At 33.3% G+C, this 17,663-nt stretch overlaps 1 long non-coding RNA gene across 3 annotated transcripts in view; it reads left to right on the top strand.

The window, feature by feature from the left end:
• The window catches only part of LOC129525386 (uncharacterized), a 349,207-nt gene that overhangs the window by 12,479 nt on the left and 319,065 nt on the right, over positions 1 to 17,663 (top strand). Inside the window, exons 1-3 of one of the 3 annotated variants that reach the window (XR_010135455.1) lie at positions 4,245 to 4,371; positions 5,469 to 5,618; positions 11,415 to 11,510. The exons of 1 other annotated variant lie outside the window; for it this stretch is intronic. This is a non-coding gene — a long non-coding RNA (uncharacterized lncRNA). Of the gene's footprint in view, positions 1 to 4,244; positions 4,372 to 5,468; positions 5,619 to 11,414; positions 11,511 to 17,663 lie in introns of those variants that run through there. One more of the 3 variants, XR_008669662.2, reaches the window with a different exon arrangement.

Raw genomic sequence — 17,663 nt, 5'->3', positions numbered from 1 at the left:
CTGCAGAGAGATCCACTGTTAGTCTGATGGGCTTCCTTTTGTGGGTAACCTGGCCTTTCTCTCTGGCTGCCCTTAACAATTTTTCCTTCATTTCAAATTTTGTGAATCTGACAATTGTGTATCTTGGAGTTTCTCCTCTCGAGGAGCATCTTTGTGGCATTCTCCGTATTTCCTGAATTTGAATGTTGGCCTGCCTTGCTAGGTTGGGGAAGTTCTCCTGGATAATATCCTGCAGAGTGTTTTCCAACTTGGTTCCATTCTCCCCATCACTTTCAGGTACACCAATCAGATACAGATTTGGTCTTTTCACATAGTCCTGTGTTTCTTGGAGGCTTTGTTTGTTTCTTTTTACTCTTTTTTCTCTAAACTTCTCTTTTCACTTCATTTCATTCATTTGATCTTTCATCACTGATACCCTTTCTTCCAATTGATCGAATCAGCTACTGAAGCTTCTGCATTCATCACGTAATTCTTGTGCCATGGTTTTCAGCTCTATCAGGTCATTTAAGGTCATATTAACTAGAATAACTACAATAGTTATTCTAGTTAGCCATTCGTCTAATCTTTTTTCAAGGCTTTTAGCTTCTTTGCAATGCGTTTGACCTTCCTCCTTTAGCTTGGAGAAGTTAGATTGTCTGAAGCCTTCTTCTCTCAACTCATCAAAGTCATTCTCTGTCCAGCTTTGTTCCGTTGCTGGTGAGGAGCTGTGTTCATTTGCAGGAGGAGAGGTGCTCTGACTTTTAGACTTTTGAGTTTTCTGCTCTGTTTTTTCCCCATCTTTATGAGAACAAAGACAAAACATACCAGAATCTCTGGGACACATTTAAAGCAGCGTGTAGAGAGAAATTTACAGCACTAAATGCCCACAAGAGAAAGCAGGAAAGATCTAAAACGGACAACCTAACATCACAATTAAAAGAAATAGAGAAGCAAGAGCAAACACATTCAAAAGCTAGCAGAAGGCAAGAAATAACTAAGATCAGAGCAGAACTGAAGGAAATAGAGACACAAAAAACCCCTCAAAAAATCAATGAATCCAGGAGCTGGTTTTTTGAAAAGATCAGCAAAATTGATAGACTGCTAGCAAGACTAATAAAGAAGAAAAGAGAGAAGAATCAAATAGATGCAATAAAAAATGATAAAGGGGATATCACCACCGATCCCACAGAAATACAAACTAACATCAGAGAATACTATAAACACCTCTACACAAATAAACTAGAAAATCTAGAAGAAATGGATAAATTCCTTGACGCATACACCCTCCCAAGACTAAACCAGGAAGAAGTTGAATCCCTGAATAGACCAATAATAGGCTCTGAAATTGAGGCAATAATTAATAGCTTACCAACCAAAAAAAGTCCAGGACCAGACGGATTCACAGCCTAATTCTACCAGAGATACAAGGAGGAGCTGGTACCATTCCTACTGAAACTATTCCAATCAATAAAAAAAAGAGAGAAACCTCCCTAACTCATTTTATGAGACCAGCATCATCCTGATACCAAAGCGTGGCAGAGACACAAGAAAAAAAGAGAATTTTAGACAAATATCCCTGATGAACATCAATGCAAAAATCCTCAATAAAATACTGGCAAACCAAATCCAGCAGCAAATCAAAAAGCTTATCCACCATGATCAAGTGGGCTTCATCCCTGGGATGCAAGGCTGGTTCAACATACACAAATCAATAAACATAATCCAGCATATAAACAGAACCAAAGACAAAAACCACATGATTATATCAATAGATGCAGAAAAGGCCTTTGACAAAATTTATCAGCCCTTCATGCTAAAAACTCTCAATAAATTAGGTATCAATGTGATGTATCTTAAAATAATAAGAGCTATTTATGACAAACCCACAGCCAATATCATCCTGAATGGGCAAAAACTGGAAGCATTCCCTTTGAAAACTGGCCCAGACAGGGATGCCCTCTCTCACCACTCCTATTCAACATAGTGTTGGAAGTTCTGGCCAGGACAATCAGGCAGGAAAAAGAAATAAAGGGTATTCAATTAGGAAAAGAGGAAGTCAAATTGTCCTGTGTGCAGATGACATGATTGTATATTTAGAAAACACCACTGTCTCAGCCCAAAATCTCCTTAAACTGATAAGCAACTTCAGCAAAGTCTCAGGATACAAAATCAAAGTGCAAAAATCACAAGCATTCTTATATACCAATAACAGACAGAGAGCCAAATCATGAGTGAACACACATTCACAATTGCTTCAAAGAGAATAAAATACCTAGGAATCCTACTTACAAGGGATGTGAAGGACCTCTTCAAGGAGAACTACAAACCACTGCTCAATGAAATAAAAAGAGGACACAAACAAATGGAAGAACATTCCATGCTCATGGATAGGAAGAATCAATATCGTGAAAATGGCCATACTGCCCAAGGTAATTTATAGATTCAATGCCATCCCCATCAAGCTACCAATGACTTTCTTCATAGAATTGGAAAAAACTACTTTAAAGTTTATATGGAACCAAAAAAGAGCCTGCATTGCCAAGACAATCCTAAGCCCAAAGAACAAGGCTGGAGGCATCATTTCTACCTGACTTCAAACTATACTACAAGGCTACAGTAACCAAAACAGCATGGTACTGGTACCAAAACAGAGATATAGACCAATGGAATAGAACAGAGCCCTCAGAAATAATACCACACATCTACAAACATCTGATCTTTGACAAACCTGACAAAAACAAGAAATGGGGAAATGATTCCCTATTTAATAAATGGTGCTGGGAAAACTGGCTAGCCATATGTAGAAAGCTGAAACTGGATCCCTTCCTTACACCTTATACAAAAATTAATCCAAGATGGATTAAAGACTTAAATGTTAGACCTAAAACCATAAAAACCCTAGAAGAAAACCTAGGCAATACCATTCAGGACATAGGCATGGGCAAGGACTTCATGTCGTAAACACCAAAAGCAATGGCAACAAAAGACAAAATCGACAAATGGGATCTAATTAAACTAAAGAGCTTCTTCACAGCAAAAGAAACTACCATCAGAGTGAACAGGCAACCTACAGAATGAGAGAAAATTTTCACAATCTACTCATCTGACAAACGGCTAATATACAGAATCTAAAAAGAACTTAAACAAGTTTACAAGAAAAAAAACAAACAATCCCATCAAAAAGTGGGCAAAAGATATGAACAGACAGTTCTCTAAGAAGACATTTATGCAGCCAAAAGACACATGAAAAAATGCTCATCATCACTGGCCATCAGAGAAATGCAAATCAAAACCACAACGAGATACCATCTCACACCAGTTAGAATGGTGATCATTACAAAGTCAGGAAACAACAGGTGCTGGAGAGGATGTGGAGAAATAGGAACACTTTTACACTGTTGGTGGGACTCTCAACTAGTTCAACCATTATGGAAGTCAGTGTGGCGATTCCTCAGGGATCTAGAACTAGAAATACCATTTGACCCAGCCATCCCATTACTGGGTATATACCCAAACGATTATAAATAGTGCTGCTATAAACACACATGCACATGTATGTTTATTGCGGCATTATTCACAATAGCAAAGACTTGGAACCAACCTAAATGTCCAACAATGATAGACTGGATTAAGAAAATGTGGCACATATACACATGGAATACTATGCAGCCATAAAAAAGGATGAGTTCATGTCCTTTGTAGGGACATGGATGAAGGTGGAAACCATTGTTCTCAGCAAACTATCATAAGGACAAAAAACCAAACACCGCATATTCTCACTCATAGATGGGAATTGAACAATGAGAGCACATGGACACAGGAAGGGGAACATCACACTCTGGGGACTGTTGTGGGGTGGGGAGGGGGGCGGGAGGGATAGCATTGGGAGATATACCTAATGCTAGATGACGAGTTAGTGGGTGCAGCGCACCAGCATGGCGCATGTATACATATGTAACAAACCTGCACGTTGTGCACATGTACCCTAAAACTTAAAGTATAATAAAAAATAAATAAATAAAAATAAAATAAAATAAAAATAAAAATACCTTCCAAAAAAAGAAAAGATACAAGGAGAGGTATTTTACAATTTTACCCTGTAATATCCAAATGCTCTTTTACTCCATGGTGTACTTCACCTACATTTTCATTTTTTGTCTTCATTTTTTGTCTTTGTAATTGATCTGCAGGCTAGTTGATCTTGACACTAATGCATTCAGAAGGCTCCACTGTGGAGCAGGGGGGTAGGTTGCTAGGCAACCTCACGAAACAGCAGCATTGCTGGGCCTCTTACCTATAAGAGTCTTGTTTGGGGAGAATCTAAGGCATTATACTACTTCTAACTCTTCTCCTTAGGCCTCAAAAAAACAGAGATTTGAATGAATACTGAAGGTATTTAAAAAGGATTATCGTGATTTTTTTTTCAACTCAGAATATTAATGTCTTATTCTCAGGCTTTAGGTGGTATCTTTAAAAACTTCCTTTGGTGGTTTTTAAATATCAGATTAGTGTTCTATTAAGGTCTTAATATATGAGCCAAGTCAAGAGAATAACACATTTATTTCTCCTATTTTTGGGTTTCACTAACTGACTATTCTAAACCACATCTTCATAATTGTTTATAATTGTTTATAATTCATAATTGTTGTGCATTCAAAGGCCATTGTGAATATTAAGAAATATTACAGGGCTGTTGTAGCATTCAATAATTCAATTTTGTCACTATTTCTATTAGGTAAATATTGATTATGATCTAGTCATAGGGGAGAGAGGAAAGCTAAACATTTGCTATTAGATTTGGTTCATCGTGGAGGTAGTAAACTTTTATTCTCAATTAGAGGAAATCATCTCATCAAATAGGAGATAATTCCTCTAGGAACACATGGACACGATTTTATTTATTTTTTTAACCATTGTGCATTTCTTCCTCTTCCGGTGTCATCTCAACACAAGAGAGAGTTGATTTGCTAGGAAATATAAAACAGCTTTTTAAAATGTGGTCTACACTACTAGAACAATTCTCTACATTTGTGTGTGTCTGTGTGTTTTCCTTGAATCCAAGGAGGTGATGAAGAAACATTCACTTTTTACTAGTAATAGTAAATGATTTACTAGTAATACTAAAAAGCACTACTATTTACGAGTAGCAGTAAAGGTCAAACAATGGTACATATGTGATTCTTCTAGGGCTTTCCCCAGAATGATGTGTTTAGATAACAGACAGACACAATTTTGTCTATTTATATAGCATATATATTTTTTCTTGTGCTCATATGTATTTTCATACGCTGTTAAACTTCTGTATCATTTTTATTATGTACATATTTAAGAGTAGCCTTAAAATCTAGGTTATTTATTAACATTTGTAATGGAAAGGTAATATGGGCACTTAGTAGGGACATTTGTCATGGGGAAAATACCAAACTAATTATTTAATTAGAAAAAAATTCTTAAGTTTTCTTTTTTATACTTTTTTTTTTCATTGGTAGATGAGATCTATTCACTGAACCTGTTTACATAACTAAGGCAAGTGGAAGGAATATGGAATGACTACCCTAACAACACCAGCCTTCCTTTCTGAATACATCATCCATCACTTTCTTAATTAAACTCTCCAAAGAGGGTCCATGATAAATATGGTAATCATGATTTCCTTAAAATATAGTAAATTATACTATATTTTAAATTAATATCATTTACTAACACTGTTATGGAGCATGCTCTGCCCTCTTAGAACTATTTTATTTTTATTCACAGTAAGCAGGTAGCTTACTTTGTTCAATATGTTATTTCAAAGAACTCTCTGAATATAGGGTTGTCATGAATTAAAATTAGAAAAGTAGCAATTTTCTTTCAAAACTGCTTTGAAACATAACACACAAACATAGTCATATACACATGAATAAATTTATTTTAGACAGAAAAGTACGTGATGTCCCTCTTAATATAAATCTTGAACTTTATACTGTAAAGGAACAAAGCTGGGCTGTATCAAAGTGTTAGTTATACTCTGAGGCTTAGGACTGTTGTTGTTGACAATACATATCATCAGAAAATAAATTATTCCAAGAGCTGGAAATCTTTTTTATTTCCTAACCATTAAGAGAGGTATAGAACGCTCAACGGAAATAAAGAGGTATAACAAAGCACAGAAGAAATTGTGTCTGAAAACTATGGTTTAATAACATTGCATTTACTGTTTTGTTGTCTTTCCTATGTATATTAATTCAAATCTCCAGAAACTAAAAACTCAGCAAACTTGTGTTTGCAACCTGAATGATCCAAATGAATCCCATCCATTAACAGGACTTTACTTGATCACCAGACTGTTACCTAAATTTGTTAAAGTCCCTGAGTTTTAAATTATAAGCAAGATGATGCAACATTTCATGGTTTAACCGTTCAACTTTAGTTTCACAGATTAAGCATATTATATGGTTTTAGTGATGTAATGAGGAAAGAACAGACAGTCATTTGTGCATCAGAAGCTGAACCCATAAATGCCTGGTCACCTTTGATACAAAACAGTTAGCAAGTCTATCGCAGTTTTCCAGGAAAAAAAAAAAAATCTTGAAACAAGTTAGAAGAGGTAGGTGTGGAGAAATGCACATGTGTTAAATATTTAAGTGAAGAACATCTGTAAGGATTAATGATACACTTGGTGGAGGATAAGAAAGAAGGAGTTATAAATGATGTCTTTTAAGTCTCTGGGTTAAGAATCTTTGACATCTTAAATAAGGAATTTATTATGTACACACACAAATATATTTGACATGAGATCTGCCTTCTTAATTCATGTTTTCTGGTTATTATGCCTGTTTCTGCATTTTTGTTTTATTCTCTGCCATTTCTAGTTTAATTATGGTTGTTCTTTCAAATTTCTATTTCCATTTGTATTTTCATTTTGTGGATGATCAACTTTATATTTTTAACAAACCCTTTTAAATTAGTCTTTCTTTGATTACTTCTCTCTTTAACACATTTTACCTACACAGCCTCCCTTGCTGAAATTCCAAATCTGTTGAAATCTAGAGTTTTTATTCCAGATTTGAATTTTTAAAAACAGCTTCCTTTATCAAAATCTTTTCTTGAAAATTCAATGAGTATTTATGATGTAGTAATTGAAAATATTTTACCATAATTTGATGTTTTATCTACACTACGCAATTCTTTTTTCATATAAAGTTGTACATCTCCTCTCCTTGTTATTCCAACTAGAGTGATTCCTTGAGTAGTTGTGTATTTTTATTCTACTAGAAATGGCAAGAATCTATAAGACAGAATCTTTCTTGTGATCACAATAGTGTTAAATATGACAAGCCCAATAACTGGTACATATTAGACATGTCAAACTTGCTTAAATTTGTGAAATAAAGTATATTTTTATGTCATCATATATTGAAAGAAATCTGTTGTTCAAAATATTTACCTTTCAGATATATCTAAATCTGGTTTTTATTTATTTTTATAATCATCTTAGATTAGATATGTAATGGGGGAAAGTTTAATTTACCTTCCGAAATACTTGGTTTTAAAATATAGATGCTTGCCACATTTTCTTTTAATCCTATTTCAATTCTTTCAATCAGAATACATTCAAATATGCATAAAAGTATTTTTTAAGTAAGATGGACTATAACTTGATAAGATTTTTAAGCTTATTACGCTTGTTAAACTTTTAAAAATCTTACATCTTCCCTCAGGTAAGGAAATTACCTCCTAATGTTTTTCTGAGTACTTGTTTCAAACAGATGCTTAAGCTCTCTCAATAACAATGGAATCATTAGAATATCTGAGGTGTAGTCAAGGTATCTATCTATCATCTATCAATCTATCCATCCATCCATCCACACACACATACATACTAGTTACAAGTTGCTCCTTCTGTCTCAAAAGGTTTGTGAGTCGTTGTAGTTAATATCAAGTTAAATTAGGCATAATTTTTTTACTAAAAAAATCACTTGGGTTTTATAGAATGGAATGAGAATTATGGAGATGTCAATAACTGGTGGTGAACAAATTAGAAGTTAGATGTAAGACATATATAATATCGAGATTCTGCTCAGTGTTGAACTATTTCAACTTTTGCTTCCAAATGGGTACACTGGTGTTATGATGCATTTCAGTTTGAAATTCTATTCTCAGTAGCATTTCCTCTGAAATCTCAACAAGAGTGCTGGATAGAAGAGCCTTATGTATATGTACTTATAGGCAAATAGAGTTCTACTTGTATTTATAAATACAAATGGTAAAATATATAGGTATGACTAAACAGAGAAAGACAGTACTTACTATAGACAGAAACACACACACACAAATATAAATATACATGACTTCCCTGTTGACATAAAATTTGAGCATGCTGTTAGATAAAATTTTACTATTCATATCACAGTCTACCATCAAAGGTTATTGCATGCCTCATAGCTCCCCTTAAAACAATAAGTAAGCAAATTGATGTTAACCTAATTATAAGTGGCCTATATGCTTTTCACATGTTTAGCTGTAGAATTCAGAAATACATAATCTTCTGTGAATTTGTGTATCTTTTCTTTTAACTCAGAACTATCCAAATGAAATTTTTTTAAAAAACTGAGTCAAAGTGTTTATTTTGAAACTAGAGCTGTTACTTAATTGCATTCCTCTAGAACTAAACTTGAAAAATTTAATTTGGCTAAGTAATTCAGATTTCCACAAAGAGGTTTACTTGAACCAGATAAAAATCCTTTCAGGGAAGTGAATAAAAAATTATGTTATGATGGATTTTCAAAACATAACATCTGGAATTATTCTCCTTTAACTCTATGGATTTGTTGACAATATCTTAAGATGAGGTATATTTTTTATAAATTCTCTACTAACTACAAGGCTTTATACAGTTTGGGTTTTCAATACATTTTAATTATTATGAATGCTTTTAGTGAGCAGATATACATCCCTTGAAACTCTCTTGTCTTTTAATATGTGTCGTATATATATACATATGCATCATGTAACTCCCCTAGCATTAGAAAAGCATATTTACTGATAATCTTTGAGTTTGTTTCTACTTATGAAAACTAGTTTTATAGAACATTTGTGCTGAAAATGTATTGCTACTGTCTGAATGTTTGTGTTTCTCCAACATTTATATGTTGAAAACTAATCTCCTAATGTGTTGGTATTAAGAAGTGGGGTCTTTGGAAGGTTATTAGGTCATAAAGGTGGAGCCCTTGTGAATGGGATTGATGCCCTTATAAAAGAGGACTGGGGGAGTTTGTTGCCACCTTTTGCCATGTGAGAATGCACATTGAAGGCAGCATCTTTACAAAATGATCCCTCACTAAACACTGAATCTACTGGACACTTGATCTTGGAATTTCCAGATTTGTGAATTTGTGAGCAGTAAATTTCTGTTGTTTATTAATTACTCAGTGTCAAGTATTTTGTTAAGGTAGTTTGAATAGACTAAGACGGTGGTTCTAATCATACTTTAAGTTCTCCACTTCATTGTATTATTTTAGTCATTGAAAAAACTATTTATTCACAAGATATCAGGAATTGAAATGCCAAGAATATGCCACTAAAACTATACAGAATTTAGTAGAAAAAAACATGAAGGAAATAAGACCAAATGCTGTGAAGTGAATTGCTCATTGCCTTGTGATGTCAGAACAGTGGTATGTTTTATTTAGTACTGTATCTCAGTGTCTAGGCTGGAGCTTTTGTTGAATAAATAAATAAAAGGTAAAATAACTGCAAAGCTAGAGTTAGAACCTAGGCCCAGACCCAGTCTATTACACTTCCAACTGCCTTGTGCTTGCTTTGCAGATTAAAGTATAACCGATATGAATAAAGAATTCAACGACTGTTAAGAAGACAAAACAAAACTCTCTGAAACCCATGGAAATATCCAGACACTTAGAATTATTAACCCTTTACTACAAATTAAAGATGCTCACTAATGTTATCTTGTTGTCAATCTGATTTATACTGCCAAATTAGAATAACATATATAAATTATATACACATATATTCAATAGCTAGATATAAAAATCTGCTAGTGCTTAAAGAATACATTTCTCTTGTGTAATATAGTGGTTTCCAAACTGAGCGTGTGCATGATGATCCCTTAAGATGCTTGATGAATATTTATGCTTATTTTTATATACATTATGTAAAATAAAACATATCTAATAATATTTATATAGAGACTGGCACTCTCATACACGCATGTTTTCTGTAGACAGCTTTATTTTTGTTAATTTTATTCCTTTAATGAAAACTATACCTACCCTTGCCCCCCTTCCTCTAGGTTATGAAAGTATTTAATAATTCTGAATTGTGAGCCCAGGTTGAACCATAGCTCACATATATTGTTGTTACAATGGGCATGCTTATGGTTCTCTTTCATGTCCCTGAAGAAAAACACTGCTGAAAAATATGTTTTCTTTGTCTTTTCTTTCTTCTTTCAAAGATGTTACAGTAGGCTTTAGATACATCTTTGATTCTCTGTCACAATATAGACTGTTGAGAGTCTGGGTGAAATGATTGATCCTGAAGTAGGACCCCATCAGTTAGCTTGTCATATGTGATATTTATCTTCAGAGCTGAAAATTCACAGGGATGACTATATAACTATTCTGGGACACAACAGAATATTCAAATATTCAATGAAGTTATTTTCCTAAAAGAAGCATCTGGGAATAGAGGGATATTTACAAAAGTTTTATGTGTTTGTTCGGTAGCCATATAAATTTATTCAAAATGTATGTCAAGCTACCAAACTTTGAAATTTTACTTGAGAAACGTTGCCCTAAAACTATTCATTCTATGCTCTCAAAACATTAGGATTTGATAAAATTTAACTTGCATTTATAAAAGTATATTTTTTTAAATAACATTATTGTTATTCCTTATAAAGTCATAGTTATCTAGAGCAAGATATGAAATCCCACACTTGTGTACATCTTTGTCATACTAGAACTGCTAGTACTTTGACTTTCTTTGACTTTTTAAAAAACATTTTCTTTATCAGGTATATTATTAATTTTTTTTCTTATGATAGTTTTTTCCTTTAATTGTATGCCAATGTGCAATAGGGATTCTCTCAGGTTTAAGTATATGGCTAGCTACATTTTAAAAGTATTAAGATTATTAGATCATGTGGCATATTTAGCACATTTAATGCATGTAGAAAAAGTTAAACCTCGTTATAACATTTATTACTAGATTTACTTGTTATGGTTACAACTAGAAATTTGTTAAAATCCCACAGAATCTTTGCAAAAAAAAAGATTTAAATAAAATGGATAAAATGTAAATTAGGTCCTATTGCTCTATTTCTCTTGGAGAAAAAGTACTAATATTGAATTTGTTCTTTATTAGTACAAGGTGCTTTCAGCATTCTTTCTTATTTCTATATTTTGTCTGAATTTTCCATGTTTTAAAAATAGGCATTTCACAATCCAAAAACAGTAATGCCCTTTGAAGAAATACAGCTCCCAGTAACAGCACAGAGTCTGCTAGACTGTCCTGTCAACGTCAGTGGGGTAAGTGCTTTCTAAAGAGTTTCTAGAAGAGATTGTGTGCTTGTGCTACACAATAAGCAGCACTGGCTTCCAATAGAACTTTATGGGCAGGCTGGATGATTCCTGGCCTTTCCTGTGGCGACATTAAGCATCTTTATGGTAGTCACTTTGGTGCCCACTACACAGAGCTGCTGAATAAGAAGCAACATGACTTCAAAATTGATCCCTGAAAATCCAAATAATTAGTTTCTGTGATAATTATTTGACATTCTTATTTGGAACCATTTTTGTTTTATTTATGACATATTAATGCTAGGTCAGGTCTCCTGGAGTAAGAAATTTCATGGATCTTTATTTGTCGCTCTCTTTCAAGGTTGCCTAGATTGATTATGGCCTGTTCCTTTGACAAGCACCTAAGGCCCCTGGATTTCTCCAGGCACTCATTAGTGTGACTGCTAATCCCTCTCAAGGCCCTGAAGATACTTCTTTAGAGATCCAAAGTAATTTTCTGGTATTCCATCTAATCTATGTTCTAAGCCAAACCATTCTAAATACACTCAGAGTTAATAAAAATTCATCTTGTCCTTTTTATCTGATGTAATAATGGACAAACAGAAATACTTGTTTGTTATCTGACTTGATTTATATAAAAAAGGATTTATATACAGACAGAAATGATATGCTTTTATTTAGGTTAGGAATCACAGAAAATCTTCTAAATAATGAAAGTACCTTACTCAAAGGAAGTATGTCTTGTAGATAAAATTATACTTTCTTTATAAGCTTGAAGTCTTAATAATATGACAATGGTTTGGGAAGTGAACACCTTTCATAAAAATATCCCAAATTATAAACACGCTCACTCTTACTGCAGGTATTTGCTGTTTTCTGCATAGGATCATCTTCTCTCACCAGTTATTCTTTCTTTCAATTGTGCATCTACTCTTCCCTTGGGGTGATCTGCATATTTAATCTGTGGATGAAAATAGTCTGGTAAACAAATTATGGGGAATATGAGTATTAAACACACAGCCTCAAGAGTTATAAGCAAGCCTGTTTACTTCACATTTGGCCTGAGTTTTAAACTAAGATTGACTTAAAATCTTCCTTCAGGGACTTATTTTATTGTAAGCACATTTAGCGTGTGGAGAGTGCTATTAGTTCAAAAGGATGGTCTGTCGAACTGACCGGAGGAGGGAGGGTATGAATCTTTTATCATGAGTGTTCCTTTCATCTTCATTGAGTCTGGAAATAGAAAGCATGAATACTAAATAGGAGAGAATAATTCTAAGAAAATATATACCATGTGATTTGTTTATTTCGAATCACCTTTCAAACAAACTTTCATAGGCGAGAAACCTGTTGCTTCAAACTAGTCTTTGTAAAATGTTCTGAAATCACTTGAGTATATTTTGCATGCATATTTCCTAGTAATGCCATGGAAAGTATTTGAAAGGAATAAATTATAGGGAGGCACTGCACAGCTCATAGTTTCATATACTCAGGTCATTGCTAAAAAATAGACTGAAGAAAAATATTAATAGTCAATATAGCTCATTCATAGAATGTTACATTGCCTGTATTCAAATCACAGCACCACTACTATCTGTGTGTCTCTGGCAGGATATTCAAGCTCTCTTTGTTCCTGCATCTGAAGAATGGGTTAAGAATAGCACCTACCTTAGGACTGCTTTGAGAATAAAGTATTTAATGTACAGCCCTCAGAAGTGTGCCTGCCTTAGAGTAAGAACAGGTCTATCACTTTGCACAATGGGGAACCATTTGGGTTGAATTCTTTGTGATTTGTGCCTGTTGGAACACGGCATATTAAGAGACTGGTGTCTTGACATTCTGCTACAAAACAGTCTTGTATAGCATGATGTAAATTAACTGTTATTATGATTTTGATTTATGCTGGGTGACCTTATTTCTTGGTTTGGTCAGGACAGTCTTGGTTTATTTCTATCTTCCTGATAAAATTGTTAACAACCTCTTTCATTCTCTGAATCCATTTATTCAAGACTGTTTGAAAGAAATTTGCTAGCCCATTTGTTCAGAACTTTAATATAGAGTATTTTACTTTTATTTAAATCTCAATATATTTAGATTCAGACTCCAAATCTGCATGGCCTATTACACAGCAATTTTCTACAAAGATATTCACTTGGCTTGGGGCAAGTGAATGTTTGTTTGTTTCCATTTGGTTTTGCCAAAAGATTCAGATTCTTATTTTATAAGGCTTTACAAAAGTATTTTGACATAATTTCTTCATTGCTAATCAATTTAGTATCCTATATATAATTATTATTTCTGGACAATTGAGAAACAGTATACACTGTTTCAGCATTACTCAAAGTTTTCACATCATTACCCCTATGAAAAGTAATATTTGCTTAGAAGACTTAACTGAAATAAAAGGAATTTGGAGGCATTAATAAGAAAGCCGGTAACACAACTTATCACATTTTCTTAAAATTTATACCATTATAAGAAAAATAAGTGCTAAAGAAGACATTAAATATTGAATTATATAACATTTCCAAAAAATTTTTTATTTTTGAAAGGAAAAACTGGGGCTTGTTAATATGAACATGATTTTATGCAGATTTTATTTTTGTAATGGTTAAATGTAGTTCTGATCAAAGTTGTTTAAATAACCTTTTCACTTTATTTCCAGTTGTCATCAGTGATAAATTTGACACTAGTATGTAGCAAAAATAGCAAAAAGAAAAACAAATTATTTATCATCGGGGATATCCTTCTTACCATTAATCTAAATGTGGTTAAGTTTATTTCTTTAAATTATGTGTCAGGTTATAATTTTTCTTTATATGTAATATTTCATTAAAAATGTTATGTTAAAATTTTTTATGAAGATGGATTTCAAAATCAATTGAACTTCTTCACATCAATAATTTGAAAGTAATTATGGTTTCTCTAAAGCATATACAGTTGTTCTACTAGTCTGTTTTTTTTAAGAGAATTTCAAAGTCCCTTTTTCAAAGTTAGATTTCCCCCGCATCTGAATTAATAAATTTCACTGGCATATGTTAGTCTGTTCTCATGGTCTTGTTCATTTCTATTAAATTCATGCATGCATTCAAATATGTCACTTTCGTAAACTATTTTTTTGTTTTTTTGTTTGTTCATTTTTGTTTTTTTTGTTTTTGTTTTTGAGACAGAGTCTCACTCTGTCACCCAGACTGGAGTGCAGTAGAGCTATCTTGGCTCACTGCAAGCTCCACTCCCTGGTTCAAGCCATTCTCTTGCCTCAGCCTCCTGAGTAGCTGGGAGTACAGGCACACACCACCACTCCTGGCTAATTTTTGTATTTTTGGTAGAGACAGGGTTTCACCATGTTGGTCAGGCTGGTCTTGAACTCCTGACCTCAGGTGATTCAACCGCCTTGACCTCCCAAAGCGCTGGGATTACAGGTGTGAGCCACTGTACCAGGCCAAAAATAGCTTTATTGATGTATAGTTAATATACAGTAACTACACATATTTAATGTATATAATTTTATGAGATTGGGCATGTGCATACATTCCTAAAGCTATCACCACAATAAAGTTAATAAACATATTCATCATCTCCAAAAGTTTCTTCATGCCCTTTTGTTTTTGTTTGTTTATGGTAAAAACAATTAACATAAAAATCTACCCTTTTAACAAATTTTTAAGTTTGCAATACAGTACTGTTACCTATAGACATTATGTTGTATAGCAGAACTCTAGAATTTATTCACTTTGCATAATAAAATTTTATACCATTGAAAACAACTCATTTTCCCCTTTCTCCAGCTTCTCATAACCACTGCTCCATCTGACTATTTGAATCAGAATCTTGTAGAGATAGCTGCATAACACCATGTTTACTGTGACATTATTCAGAAGAGTTAAGATGTGAAAGTAGCCTAAATGTCCATTTATAAATGAATAGATAGAGCACATAACTCTTGAGTATCTTTCTTCTGGAAACCAGCACTTTGCATGAAGCAGTAGAGTGCCCATTTTGAGCTTATTTTCTGACGTCAAAGCTGAAAAGAGGCAAGTCTAGCACTCTGGGTTTTATAGATTAATCAGTTTGCTATATTTATTTAATTATTCACATCTACAAGGTTATATTTACATATGAGAGCTTCTCTGTGACTAAAATCATGTTTTATTTGCAACTCCATGTTTTCTGAATAAAATTATAAACACATACCGCCCTCCTCTCATTGCAAGACTGTCATTACACACACACCCAGATTTTCATAACAACTCATTTTTAAAGGATTTATTTACTGCTTTAAAATTTTTGACATATTTCTGTAGAACAAACACATCGATTTTAAATATTTCTTTTCTGGTTTTGTAGCTAGTAGTATTAACTGTGCTTAGGAACTAAGAGCTGCAGATTCACCAACATGCAATGTAAGCTTTTTAAATCTCATAATCATCTGGATTTGTGTTGTCTTTATATAATTTGGCCATGTTGGTGCTCCATGTTATAAGAGTTTGTTTCAACAATAAATGTTGTATTTCTTTGCTAAATTTGTGCACGGTGGCTCATGCCTGTAATCCAAGCACTTAGGGAGGCTGAGGTGAGCAGATCATGAGGTCTTTTTTATTGACTTTTAATAAAAATATACCTCTAATTTAAAAATATTTGATATTACAGTTCTTATTTTCAAAATGATTATCACAGTTGCAACTACTATTATCATTTTTATTATTCTTTTTTAACTTATCAAGTTGTATAATCATTTATACCTCCATTTCTTTTTGTGTTGCTTTTTATTACCCTACTGCTTTCTAACCATAGTTTAAATACAGTCTTCCAGTAGTAAAATCAAAAAATTCAGAAGTTGCAAATTCATAAGTCCCATATTTTTAAAAGAGGACTTATATGCATCATAAAACATTTCACAGGTTGTGTTGAAATACAATAGTATGTTTATGTTTACTAGTGAAAGAAATTGAAGGAACACAAAACCAAAATCTAGTAGAAAACAAAATCAAAAAGGAAGATAGTACTTATATGGACATTGATAACTTTATTTCTTGTGGTTTTTCTCAAGTTTTGAGCTTTAACTTATCCAGAACAAAGGCTTTTAGTAAAGATTCTAAATGGAAGAATGTTTCTGAGGATGGGCAATACTTTCTAATTTTTGTTTAAGAGGGGTCATTATGTTATCCTGACATTCTAGCAAATAGAATTGCTGCAGCATTTCAAAAATAAACAAAAAGGGGAATTTTTCTAACAGCTTTCCAAAAAAGGAAGTTTGAAAATCCCAACATAAGGTTGTGTTTTTCAATGGCAATACTTTTTTTTTCCAGAAGTATTTTGTCAGTTATTTTGTGCTATACACAGATGGCCAATTATTCAGAGAACTTGATAAAGCAATAGATTGTGTAATGCGAAAATAAAGACAAAAAAAGCAAGTGTCTAAATGTCTATAAGTTTTTAGGTTGTATTGGCAGATAGCAGAAATCAAAAGAAAATTAAAAAAAAAAAGTTAGAGAAAGCCTCATTCTGGATACAAGGAGAAGGACGTAAAATTCCATGAAGGTGATGACCAATACAGGTAACATAACAAGGTTTATTACGGTAAAGATTTCTGTCTAGTTTCTTCATTGTCATATCCCATGTACTCAGAACATAGAACACACAATATTTATTGAATGAATAAGTAAATAAATAGATAATGAATAGCTGCTGAGCCTGCCTGATATGAGCCAGAAGATAAAACTAGAAAGAACCAAGGAAATACAAAAATAGGAGACAAAGGTGAACCGAGGTAACAATGATTCCAAGATACCTAAAGTGAACTGAACAAAACTAGGCCATGAAAGAGGAGCAGCTCTGTGGACTCTGAATATCATTATCAGATGATTTTAGTTACTTTATCTCATGAACATTCAAGTTCAGTTGTACCTAACTCAAGATCAATTTTAGTTTACCTGTAACTCCTAAAATAGTTCTGTGGGTATAGATCATATGGAGGGAAGAGTAGACATAGTGAGAAAATATTTGCTTTCAAAGACTAAGTATAATGACCCAGATTGACTATTTCCATTTATAGCTCCAGGGAAATCAAAACCATTCACTGTTTTTTCAACCTAATGAAATGTTACATTTGAGGCATCTCACATACACTGGAAAAAGCTCAGGTTTACTTAAAGGCTCACA

This window comes from Gorilla gorilla, chromosome 9 (assembly GCF_029281585.2).
Source record: "Gorilla gorilla gorilla isolate KB3781 chromosome 9, NHGRI_mGorGor1-v2.1_pri, whole genome shotgun sequence".
Lineage (NCBI taxonomy): Eukaryota > Metazoa > Chordata > Mammalia > Primates > Hominidae > Gorilla > Gorilla gorilla.
The sequence above is the reverse complement of the archived record's forward strand: the minus strand, read 5'-3'. Positions and strand labels throughout refer to the sequence as shown.